A 13,548-nucleotide genomic window follows, 5' to 3' on the forward strand; every position below is an offset into this window, starting at 1 on the left:
AAAAATAAGTAAATAAAAAATATCCGCCCTCAAAAACACGGTACAACCACCCACGTTCGGGCCAATTAGAAACAACCTGCCGTCCAGTCCTACACATCCCACTCGAGAGTCCCACCTTTTCGCGGAATCCACGTCGACACCCGACATGACGTCAGCACGTCCGACCGTTCCGCACGCGCGCCACAAATGACCGCACGCGACAACAGTGCGTCCGCACGTCCTTTTCCAGGAAATCGACTTTGGGAGTTCCGCTTAAAAACTGTTCTATAGAACGGAGAAAATAAACTGTCTCCAACCCCCTCTTCCCCCCCCCCCTCTCTCTCGCTCTTTCCATTATATATAAGAATATATATATCTTCGCACGTAGAACTGAAATTGTCGTACTGACCGCTAGAGGTCGTGCATGTCCAACACACGTCCACACGTTGTCCCTGTTGTCTCGTTCGGTATTTATTACGTGCACGCATTCGACGAGTATACAGAGGGTAATGTACGCCTTTCTCGCGGTCGGAAAACAGTTAAAAAGAAAAGAGGCAGCGAGGAAGGTGACATTCGATCCACACGCGGAGGAGCCGTGTTCTCGGAAGAATATTAATACATACTCTTCTCGGACGGCCTTTGTTACCGTAATCAATATCACGGCATGACGATGTGGATACAGTCAGACTGCTTGCAATCCACCAGCACAATCGCGCTTTTTTATTTCTCTTCTTCTCATTTTACCTTATACAATTCTGCAGCAACATTGTACAGATGCGCTTGTTGTTAAGTTACCGCGCCATTGTTTCATGGGGGTGGGGGATATATTTATTAGACCAATGAGAAAAAAAAGGGGGGGGGGAAGGGCAGCCAAACGGGACGTCGGCTTGCTATTCCGCAAGGAAAAAAGAAAAATAAATGAAACAAGAATAAAATAAGTAACAAAAGAATTAGGAGATAAGGATAAAGTTACAAACCGTGAAAGGATGAAATAGATTAAAGACGAAGATGACCAAAAAAGGTGACTCACAAACGGTGACGGTGCTTCATGGGTAATACGTGCATCTAAGCTGGGGGGGGGGGGGCTAGAAAACCCAATAAGGTACATGGACATTCAATTTCCAAAACTAAAGTTGTTGTTGTTCAATTTCCCCGTGCAATGGGGTAGGGTACGCACCACCGCGGTGAAACACCCTATCTCATCGTCATCATCTATTGTTGTTGTTGTTCGATCTAAGCAAAATTACGGTCAAGTTAATATCTGCAATAACTATGTACGCTACAGTAATGTTCGACAAAAACACACAAAATTAACATTCAAAACAAACCTTCTGATGGTGATGAGAGAAGGAAGTCACTGAAAAGGTTAGCCAGGCTGTAGGACTCGAACACACACCTTCTGAATTACCGGTCCAGGGCTTTTACGAATTGAGCTAAGCTTTGTACGTATTTGTCCTTTCTATGTGTTGGAGCCTCAGAGCATCAATTGCCATCATCTTCCGATGGCGGTTAGAATTTTTATGCATACTACTAACCATTCCATCGTAGTCACGACCTCTTGAACCCTAAACTTCGCTCTCTACGAAAACTATCCGGCAGCTTTCATATAATCGCTGTATAGATAAACGGACACCCAGGCCGGCTGATATTCCCGTCGATAATACCGCCTCTTCCCAAGCGGGATGGATGCCTGGTGAGTCAGACGTCATCTTTGGACCGATGTATCACACGACCCCCATCCCTCCTTCCCTGGAAACACTGCCATGTGGGTCACAAGCGGCGCATTGCTGACCCCCGCCAGGAGAAACAACAATTTCTGAGAAGAAAAAAAAAAAAAAAAAGAAGAAGAAAACTCGAGAACCAGGCTACCGGCAGTAAAATTAGGTTACTTCTCCGAATCGCAGGAATTAGATTCTCGCGGGGGTCGGTGAGGAGAGACATCAGCCTAAATACATATTTCTATCGGGGAAATCACTTTCTTTGTGGAGCCGAGTGGGACATTCGCGTGTTGGTGGTAGTTACGAGGTCATGCAGAATACTTGTAGGTGGCAGGTTCGAATCCCCCCACCAGCTGCGCTGTCTCAGGTTGTCCCTGGGGTAGTCAAGGTCGTGCTGAAGACTGGTAGGTGGTGGGTTCGAATCCTACCACCAGCTGCGCTGTCTCAGGTTGTCCCTTGGTTTTTCGAAGACTATCCAGACGAATGTCAGCACAGCTCCCCCTGAAGTCGGCCCAGGACACATACTTATCTCCACTCCTTCCAGTTGTCCTCTCTCCATCTCTCCACATCTGCTACGCCGCTCATAGCCACCGTTGCTTCGCGGCGCCAAGACGGAATAAAAGAAAAACGTTGTCCCTAGGTTTTTTGACAGACTTCCCCAGGCGGATGTGGGCATAATTCCCTCCGAAGTCGGCCCAGGACGTGTACTAGGCCCCTTTCTCCCCACTATTTCCCGCTGTCATCTCTCGTTTACGCGGTAACCAGATTTTCTCTTTCTTCTCCCTAATCAGCTGGTCAAAGGAACAAAACTGGTCCCTTTCTACATATAAATAGTAATAAGCGTGACTTTGGCATAAGTTTACAGTGAACTAGAACATTAGTAATTCATTACTACTTACGGGGACTGTTTGTTATACAGGGCTATGCCGTCACAATTGAATGCCCCCCAGTCAGTCACATCGTGTCACACACTCTTCCATTTCACGTTGCTCTCCTCCGATCGCGAGATTCCAACCGAAAAAAAAAAAAAAAAGACTCGCGACGAATCTTCCTCGTGACTACTCGCTAACGACTTCCACAAACTCATTACCCGCTTCATAATAATCGCCATCGTCATCGTCCTCATCATCATCATCATGGAGCCCCCGTTCGAACGGCATAAGAGGAAGAAATGCGAAGAAGGGGTTAACTACTTCAAGAGAAGCAATCATGTATACCTATACTACGACACACGAATATGATGATCGTATATGAGCCCGGAGCTACTTTTTTTTCTCTCTCTCTCTTCATGCAACCAATAAGGATACAGTAGGATCCTTCGCGATCGCCGCGGCGTATATACGGACCCATTCTTAACGATTGTGGCGCATTTCTCTCTCGGTTACACAAGTAACCCATACTTTGCCGTATACGGCTGTATAATTACCTTCATCGGATGCGAAAGGGTTCGTGTCTGTACTGCATAAAAAAAAAGAGTAAGTATGAAAAGAAAAAAAAAAAGAATGCCTTCCAGGTGAGGTTGATTTACTCCGCATTCATGGGTGTATAATAATAAGGGTATACGTCGCTTATCATGCGAATATCGTTTATCTTCTTAACGTATTTTTTTACTCCTTTCGTTTAATCACCATCGAACGTCGGTATGGATATATAGGCGTTGCGAAGATGGGGTTAATGTTGTCTCGACAAAATGGACGTTCCGAGAAAAAAAAAAAAAATTTTTGGCTCGGGAAATAATACGCGTGAGGAGCGGGGCTTGCATTAACACCCGTTGCGCTTCTGTGTCGGCGGTTTCAAATAACGACAAAAGAAGAAAGAAAAAAAAGAGAAGGAATAAAAAAAAATATTTGTAAACGGGTAATTTATGCGTCGTCGTCAGAAAGAGAGAGTGTAAAAAGGGGTGAGTGGACGGCAAATGAAGTATAGCTCCATTCTTCTCCCTTTCATTATTTTATCTTCGCAACTGCACGGGGTACACCCTTTGCAGCGAGAACGAAAGTATCCTTTAGAAAAGGTGAGACGGAAAGTCCATTAAGAAGTCATTTGACCCTCAAGTTTTGCGGAACAAGTAAACGTTAAAGGATTTGTGACACTTTGATAGATGTGGCTCGTAACATCATGCACGCATTGTGTATATACTGCACGCCTGAGAGTTGAGGGGGAAAGAATTGTTTCCCTATGCGATCCGCACTTGGCGAGATAGAGCACAAGCAACGTCAAGATCTAAGGAACGACACCTACGGCCATTCTTCTTTCTCATAGAAACTGTAACATGTGTAATATCACCAAAAGTAACGTCTTCCTTCGGCAGCATACAGGGTGTTCAAAATTAAGCTTTCACTAGCACTTTATAAATAGGCGAACAAAAGAAAAACTGGTGCTATTTTTCTGTTCCTTGAGTAAGAAACACGTGCTACATAATTAGCAGCACCTGTTTCTTACACAAGTAGCGTAAAGTTATCATCCGGTTTCCTGTCATCGCTGTGCTTGCGTAGTGCTCGTGAAAGCTTAATTTTGAACACCCTGTATATTCCAATACCTATCGGTGAGAGGGAAGAAGACAAATCTATGAGAGACAGTTTTAGATGGCTCTTACTGGAGAGCCCACGATCCTATTGGTATACTCGTGAGCGCGTGACTTCTCCCGCGCTGCCCCATTGGCCGAGACACCCGCCGTGATATCACAGCAAGATGGGTTTCAGAAGATCGCGGGTTCAATCCCGGCCGAGGACGGTAGCAATGTGGGGGAGGTAAACATTGCTTCCAGCGCCGTGTGTCGGCGATTTTCGGCGCACGTCGAGGGGACCCCAGGTCGTCGAAATTATCCGCAGTCCAACCCTGCGGCACGTGCAACATGTCGTCACACTAGGGTGACACACCTTATGGGCTTCAGTATTTTTTTATGGTCTTCAGTATTTGTACGTATGTCACGATGAACGGCAGTCGGCCGCGTGGGCAGCCACAGAAAGCCCGTGTTTGAAACCGTCTACGGTGATGGGCTGAAGCAAATGACATCGAACTCTATTCGTGCATTCACACGACCGACATTCCCCAGAATATTCCAGCGAAAGATGCGAAAAACGTCACAGCTTTCTGTTCAACGTCGTGTCTTCACGTGCACTGCTAGCCGCGGGGAATATCCTGCGGCACAGCTGCAAGATAGTAGCAGACGACAAGAAAAGACGCCGCGGTGTCGTCTGCTAAATGTCGTCTGTTAGTGCTACTGAGTGCGCAGTTCCGATGTTCCCGATATTCCGGCACCGTGTGAATGCTCAACATAACAGGGACGGACCTTTGTAGCAGGCGACAGGAAAAGACGCTGGCGGTGTCGTCTGCTAAAGTGTGCAGTACGCCACTCCCGATATTCCGCACCGTGTGAATGCTCAACGTAACACAGGACGGAACTTTTCTTCCACTAGAATCTTCCGTGAGGATGGCGCTCGTGTGAACACACGGTATATGTCCACGCGACGAAGAAGTGAGAGGGAAACATCTGTGTCTAGGTGGTGTTGGTAAAAACTTATGTACCCACACGCTCCTCCGCTTCGTCTTGTGACTCGCCTCCTGCGCGAGCCCTGAAACAAGTTCCCTAAGGGCCTTATGTTGTTTCAGCCGTTGTTCAGCTCATGATTTCGTACGTACCAAAAATGATCATTAAGAAAACTACGGCCGTGTAGCATCAACCTGTTCGCGGTAGAGTCATATGTCATCCAGGTAGAGACAAAACAAAAAGAGCGTGTTGGTTAAGAGCAAACATATACTGAAGGAACGCTAAGAAAAGGTATGTGTTTTGTCCGTCTGTTTCTTAGCCTTCATTCAGTATGTTTACGTATATTATCCGACGAATTTTCTCTTCCACGCGCGAAAAAAAAGGCCATATTTACCGAGATTACTTTTCGAAAGCACATTTCGTCTCTATATTTATGACCAACAAAAGTACTCATACGGGGCTCTCTGCCATACCTCGATATACTTACGAAAATAACGTCGGACTTGGAAGAGAGCCGCACTGCAGTTGCTCCTGAAAGACAGAAAAAGTAAGGAAACTGTGAGGACACGACGTACGTGAACAGGAGGGCAGGAAACAGAAAGTAGACCGTTTCTTGGTAAGAGCAAACGGAAACAGAAACAAAAGAAAATGCAAGTTCCTTTTTCAGGACATTCGAAGCACGATGGGTCCCCATCCCTGTCCTCGCGACTCGTGCGCAAACCATTGCGCTACGCTGTCCCACTATCATCCTGCATCCTCACTTACTCATATTCTCATTTAAATTATCTCATACTTTTATTAGCTTTAGGGTTTAAAAGAAAGGGGGGAAAGCTAGAGTGATTGTCCATTTTTTAACACCCTCACCGCCTCTCACCCACCAACTTTCACCCCACGATACACCCACTCCCTCTCCCTCACACCCACACCATCTCACGAAATAATGGACATAAAATCTCGACCCACTCAACTTACATCCTCGTAAAAAGCTAACGAGAAAAAAACAAAGACAAAAGACGGATGAAACAAAACAAAAAACGCACGTGAAACAACACATCGAGAATGGGACACGTCAAACGCGCGCGCATAAAGTAAGCACCTTCCCCTGCCTCCACCCATAAACAAGCATTAAAATAGTAAACAACGACGAAGGGAGAACGCGGCGTTGCACGTATGTATAGTAATATCTGTCGAGCAGAAAGGCAGCCACGCAGACTAGCAGGAGAGAGCCGGCGGATGACCCGAAGCAGAGGATGAGCGTCCTTCCAGACGAACCGGTCGGCCTTGGTGCTGTAAGGGTTACGGAGCAGACGGTGCTTTCCGAGAAGCCAACGATTCCGCGAACCACTCGGCCGGGAGGATCAGGAAAAGGATGAGAAGCGGCAAATGACGACTGCGATGTCGCCGGAATCGAGGTGCTTGCTGGTGCAGAGTTCACGGGATTATCGTGATTATAGCGGTTATCTCGAATCTTCCAGCAGCAGATGGTGCACACACCACCTGCTTGGAAGTTCGTGAGAACGGCGTCGACTGTCTGCTCCTCTCTCTGTCTCTGTTGCATAGCTTGGCTCCCGCTTTTATCTTTAACATATATGTCTCCATGTAGTTATCTGACTTGATGACAATACCATGTCCCATGTCTGCCACGATGGCGTTTTAATATTCACTGAAATGTCACGAGTACTACCTAATTTCATGGTCCAAATCAGGCGAGATGAAATTTTCATATGATGAAAAATGAAGGGGAAGAAACACTTGTTAGCGTACCACAATTAAGACTCCTTGGGGTTCACTGATTGGCTTTCTAGATCAGTATGTCCTGGCTGCACCTTGCGAAGTACGGCTACGATAATGGCATTCCACGCCGAGACTGGGAGGTGACCCCGGGTTGGAATCCGGATGCCGGCTGTACTTTCATGTGTTTTCCTAAGACGCTTTGTCGGCACAGTTCCCTGTGAAGTCGGCCCAGGACGCAAGATACCACCAGCGACAGCAGTGACGTTGCCCACCTGAGCGTGGCCGACTATACGGCAAGCAGTTCCATCACCCCCCCCCCCCTCGAAATCGGCCCAGGACGCATACGAACTCAACTCTCACTCCCTTCCTGCTGTCTTCATTCCATCTGTCCACGCTGTATATATCGCGCATATCGCCGCAGGTGCTTCGAGGTAGGAACGCGAATTAATGATAATTTTGACGATAAAGGCTTGGAGCTTTCTTCCATATCTTCGAAGTCCTTGAGGCCACAGCTTCACGCTCCACTTTTTGCTTGTATACACGACCCAGACATAATGGGACGAGGGGCCTCTGGAGAGGGTATTTTACGCAACAACGGCGATGAGATCTTTCTTTAAAATATGCATAGGTGCATCATGGTAGGTTTCACGCTTCACATTGCTTTCCATCCTTCTTTCTCTCTCTCTCTCTCTCTTAGCACCGCGAAGCCGTGCGCAAACGTAGACGGTTACAGGGAGGAGAGCAACAAGGCGAGAGTGACAGGCGCGTGAACCGGGATATAGGTCTTACTCAAAAAAATCGCAAGAAAACAACAAAAAAAGCAACATGGTGGTGATCATGAAAGAAGCTTAGCTCAATTGGTAGAGCCCTGGACCGGCAATCCAGAAGATGTGGGTTCGAGTCCTACAGCCTGCTAACCTTTTCAGTGACTTTCATCTTTCGTGGTGGTGATGTTCACCGGTCATTGTTGCGAGACACGCAGCTTTCTCTTCCAATGGCCTGCATATCAGACAAGGGATGACTGGGCGAATTTTTTTTTTAAACAATGAACAGCAAAAGTTTGGTTTTGATCATATACTCCGATTTACACCTTTTTCCCTTTTTTTTTTCTTTCATATATTATACCATTTGTTAAGGCATCATTAGTGCGTGTTAGTAGACCGGTGATAACGTAGCTTCCGTGTCTGGAATGGGACCTTTTTTTCTTTTTTTTCGTCTTTGCCGTTGGGACCATTTTTTCCTACACCCATCTATACCGCACCCATTAACTGAGAAGATTCTGTGTCATGCACGCTGATATATGGTTCCAGTATATGGTACGGTAGATTCACGGTGACGTTATCAACGGTCTCCTAACACACGATATATTGTGTACCATATGTTTAGTTTATATAGCTTTTGCACACGGACTCCTTCCTGCTGGAACAAAATTGGGCTACCCTTTTTCCGACCAATTTCAAAATCATAAAACAAACCGGACAGACCATCCTCGCCGTCCAACACACAATGATGAGGGGTCAATCTTTCTCAGTATAAGGCTGACATGCTCCCGGTACCAGCGAAATCTCGCAAATTCTCCGCACATATAAATCAAGCCCCCGCCGCGCAAAATCCCCTCCTTTCTCCAACCTCCCCCCCCCCTTTTTTTTTTACTAGGCCTCGCCATGAGGCACTTCAACCTAAACGACCGGACCATAAACCTACCAGACTACTATGTGTGTGTGTGCGCGCGCATACACACACACACACTGAAGGCGTAAGCTGCCGGAATAGAGACGAGAAAGGGAGGGTGAGAGGAGGGTTGCTACGAACATTACCGTCCATCTCCATAAATTGCGCAACCCCTCTCCTACATAGGGGTCCCAAAAGAAAAAGAAAGGACACTCTCCAGAAAACATAACCTTCGCAGAAATAATAATAATACTAATAAGAAGAAAAATGGTGAAAGTGACCCGAAATACAGAGAGAGAGAGAGAGAGAGAGAGAGAGAAAAGAATTGGTCGTATATTTTGACGCCCCCCCCCCCCCCCCCTCCCTCCACGGACCATCTGGGCATGCGTGTAACGGCTACCGTTTTCTCGGGAGAAACATATGTATAGGTATAGAGTTTCCAAAAGAGAAGAATGGAGAAAAAGGTAAAGAAAATATATACGGAGAGACAATTCGAAGGTTTATGGCCTGTGTGTGGAAGCGAGCATATATTTCGTGAACACGCTGTTAGAATGGCCTAGAATATGAAGAGAGAGAGAGAGAGAGAGTGGGGATGGGGAGGAGCGAGGATTTATGTGAACGGTAGGGAGTATTTGCGTTAGACCTTACCATTTACAGCTGATCCTTATAGATTTATTGCAATTGCTCTCGTTACAGACATAATGGGGGGTGTATATATATATATATATATATACGTGGCCTTATCCCACGCCAGTGGGAGATACATTTTGCCATCTGGTGTCGCTACGTTCTCCTCACACAGCGTTCATTAGTTCGGCTATTGTGAACTTTCAGTTCACCGTAGTTCGGCTAACAAAGAATTACTTCGTCTGCCCTGTGCAATACTTCGTGGAGGGATTTTTGCGTGGAGGCACGCTGCTTGAGCAACTTTTTAGCTGTACACATTTTCCATTGGAAATAAATTGGATTAAAAAAAATTCTGTATACATTGCACACTACCAACCCGCTCCTCTCACCCTGGCTTGTCAACGTCCGGCTTGTCCCCCCCCCCCCATGTTTTAGATGCAAGGACACTGTGATTTATTGTTACCCTTTGTGACTCCATTTTCTTTTACAGCGTAGACAGCGGTTGTGCCTCATATGCACCAAATGCTCATAACCTCCAAACGCTCAAAACCTCCAAACGCTCATATGCACCGAAAAAAAGTTGGTGGTTTTGAGCGTTTGGTGGAAATGAGCAGGAGGGGAGAACCTGCTCATAAGCACCAAACGTCCAGAACATCCGAATGCTCATATGCACCGAAAGGCGGGCGACCACAAAGGCCGGGTCTTCCTCTCCCGCATTTGGAACAAGGTCATAGGGTGAGAAAGGTGGAATGAATGGCGATTACCAAGGCCGCTTAATGTGTCAGTTTGAAGCTTATGTAACAGCTTGGTCCTGCTTGTATGTAGCCAGAACGAATAGCGCCTTCTCGTTTATGGATTTCAATTTGAGCTTTATTTTCATAGACATGGAGGCAGCCTAGGACAAAAGACTTGATTCTAGCTCGAAAGGCACTCGGCTCCCAGGGCTGTAGCAACAAAGAGCGTGGTCCCCTCCGAACATATGTCCGGGTTCACTTACAGTGCAGAAGCTGGAATACGATATTTATCTAGGGTTTATATTATGCATACATAGGACTGCAGTGAACATTTGCGCAAAACCCTTCTTTCAAGCCTTGTTCTTCGCAAGTTGGTTAATCAATGCGTCATAGCCCAGAGATATGATAATCATGTTTTCGGTTGACTACGAACTCAGAAAGCCTGACATCTCTTATGGTTAATTGAGCGCAGGATATTCTTGATCGGTCAGTTTCATTGTGCTGAGACTTCTTTCAGCATCAGCGACAGTAGCTGGTGTGGTAAAAAAGTAGAATGCTGACGCAAATGCAAGGATTCAGATATATCTCCTGGAGGCTTTCTTGTATGTGTTACTTTAAAAATTGTTTGGCGTCTCTTTGTTTGGCGTCCTCTCTTTTTCTCAATGACACAAAAGGATATTCCATTATAAGTTCGCTGGCATCGATGTCTACCATTTTTACTTCAAAATTTTTGCTGCGATTCTCAAGTTCAAGTTCCCGTTGACGCTGCCCCAAGTTGTTAGTGTTTTACAGAAATCCAAACAACTTTTACCACTCCACGAGTTGGTCGACAAAACAGAAGATAAGGCCTGATCAGTGAGAATAAGAAAGAACTGAGATTTGAATTTTCGTTCTGCAGAAAGACGACTCTTCCTTTTTATTTATTTATTTATTTATTTTTCACTTTTAGGAGAAGGTAGCAGACACTGCAGAACTGCTTTATGATCTTGTCGCGTTGTCTGTACTCCGCAAAATAAAGAGAGGAACAGAAAGAACAGACGCAATTTGTACAATACAAGCGGTGCAGCAAATGGAACCGCTTTTATGTTCCTCATTAAATGGCGTGCAGCATTTATTGTTCATTATGATTAATGTTAATTTAAAAAAACATGTCTTCCAATTTCGAACACATGAGGAGTGCGAATGATAGCACTTGATTGGCTATGATTCGGTTTATCAGATGTCCACAACGACGATCCTGTATTTTTGGGCGCACGGAACCGCGCGGGACCATTTCTTCCGCCACGCAACCAGGGACCAATTTTTCCGGGACTATTTTTTTCCGTAACTCCATCCAACATGCTCTACACGTTCTCGCTCCTATAGTTATTCTACCTTCGGTCTGGAAGATGACTGGCTTGGTTCTTTGGATGATTGGTTTTCTACTCATTTCTGTTTGCCCACCGTTTTAGGCATTCAAGAACAACATTACTTCCTCTTATAAGTAGAGCTCGGAAATTTACGTGCCAAAACCATGAAAATAGACAGATATTTAGACAAAAAAAAATACCTAAACAGGCAAGAACATGCAAAAACAGACACGTTGTAGCACATGCCAAAACTACTTCTAATGTACGCTTCACGACGCAGACTTTATACTGTGGAACTGTAGCGAATGCTACAGAACCATTCGATGACGCCAGTGCCTGACTGCGACGCTGTGCAGCGTCAATCCTCCTTCCTACACCGCTAGTTCAAGCTCACTGGGTGTTATCGTTGAACCTCTAACATATATTAAGTTTAATGTTATTTCTTCAGTTTATTTTTACTACTCGTTTTCTCTTGTGTTTACTCGTTTGTGTGACCAGCGGCATGGCCGAGTGGGCTAAGGCGTCCGCTCGTTGGTGGTAACCAAGGTCGTGCTGAAGACTGGGAGGTGGTGGGTTCGAATCCTACCGCCGGCTGTGCTGTCTGAGGTTTTCCCTGGGTTTTCCGAAGACTTTCCAGACGAATGTCGGCACAGTTCCCCCTGAAGTCGGCCCAGGACGCATACTAACCCCCTGTCCCCCACTCCTTCCTGCTATCCTCTCTCCGTCTGTCCACATCTGTACGTCGCTCATAGCCACAGTTGCTTCGCGGCGCTAACACCCAATTAAAAAAAAAAAAACTCGTTTATGTAGCTTAAGGCGCTATGGAGTAGACTGCGTTCCATGTTGATATCCGTTCATCGGCCACATTTTCTCTTGCACGTTTTGTCAACCACACTCTACCTCAGGTAGGCGAATTTAATTCACTGTGGTGACGATGAAAGGTCTCGCCGTTGTTGGCCTCACAGAGGTGGGCAAAGTTACGACTGACGGCCTGGGGGAATGTGCATCCTGGTCGACTTCTATAAGGAACTGTGCCGACATATGATTTGGTCGAAAGACATTTCATCGAAGATCGAAACGGGAGCGGTCGTTTGATCGATTTTTTATTGGTTCACTTGGAGTGTTGAACGCCGGAGTTCTAAATGCCGTTATCCTAAGCAACAGTTAACTGCGTGTAACCCGTTTGCTCGTAGACACATTCCTCATGCTAACCCACTTTGTCAAATAATAATTGATTTCAAGTATTAAACATTCTTGGCAAATAAATAAAAAAATAAATTAATGACATTTTCGATTATTTATTCCTGTTGAATGTGGATAAATTTTAACAATGTATTATTGTTTCTGACAATCAACTGACCATTGCATAGGAGAAAGAACAGTTTTAGTTTATTTACTTTTCGCCTATGTGCAGGTGAATCTAAATTTAGTTCTTGCAACAGACATGTAACCGAAGAAGTCCTTCGAAACCTAGACAAGATAAGCAGGGCAGCAGATCTTTGTACACTCTTATTTTTTCGGATAGCGTGCATGTGTAGTGACCCAGATTGCAGATGCATACACTAAACGAGGTTGTATGCTGTTAATTTAATATATTTCGTTGTGCCATGGCGAAATTTCCTTCTTAGCATCCACAGACTTCGAGTGGCTTTCGCGCACATATGGCTATCCCGTTTCAGACCGTTCCCTTTAAATATGTCACCAGCAATGAGAAGGGTGCTCAGAAGAAACACAGACTATCGGCTGCTCCCAACCTGGGGCAACTTTCTTCAACATGTGTCCGACTGGTTCGTAAATTACAAACGTCTGCAAGTAACCAGCGGTCTCCCTGCAAAAAAAAAAGACAAGAAAAAGAAATAATAATAATAATAAAAAAAACAGAGTACCCTGATTGCCAGCTCGGTATGCTCGAGTCAAAAGTTACAGAAAAGGAGGTGCGGATGACACAGTGCATGCAGTTTTGAACTCCCTTCGAACAAACGTCTTTCGACAAACGGCGTCGATCAACCGGCTTTCGATCAAACGGTTTTCGACCAAGCGGCGTTCGATCAAACGTCATGAGACCAAACGGCGTTCGACCAAATGGGCGGACACTACGGCGTTCAAACACCCATTGACTCACGATAGATAAAAATAAACTTCCATAAAAATTCGCTCTGACTACATACAAGCAGGACCAAGCTGTTACATAAACTTCAAACTGACACATTAAGCGGCCTTGGTAGTCGCCATTCATTCCACCTTTC

At 45.5% G+C, this 13,548-nt stretch overlaps 1 protein-coding gene across 3 annotated transcripts in view; it reads right to left on the bottom strand.

Moving 5' to 3' along the window:
- The window catches only part of LOC135391904 (chaoptin-like), a 355,781-nt gene that overhangs the window by 211,742 nt on the left and 130,491 nt on the right, over window positions 1–13,548 (bottom strand). For all 3 annotated transcript variants that reach the window (XM_064622444.1, XM_064622443.1, XM_064622448.1), the window contains one exon: window positions 5,675–5,718. The gene's annotated coding sequence lies outside the window, so the exon portion shown is untranslated. The remainder of the gene's footprint in view (window positions 1–5,674; window positions 5,719–13,548) is intronic.

Source organism: Ornithodoros turicata, chromosome 4 (assembly GCF_037126465.1).
Source record: "Ornithodoros turicata isolate Travis chromosome 4, ASM3712646v1, whole genome shotgun sequence".
Classification (NCBI taxonomy): domain Eukaryota; kingdom Metazoa; phylum Arthropoda; class Arachnida; order Ixodida; family Argasidae; genus Ornithodoros; species Ornithodoros turicata.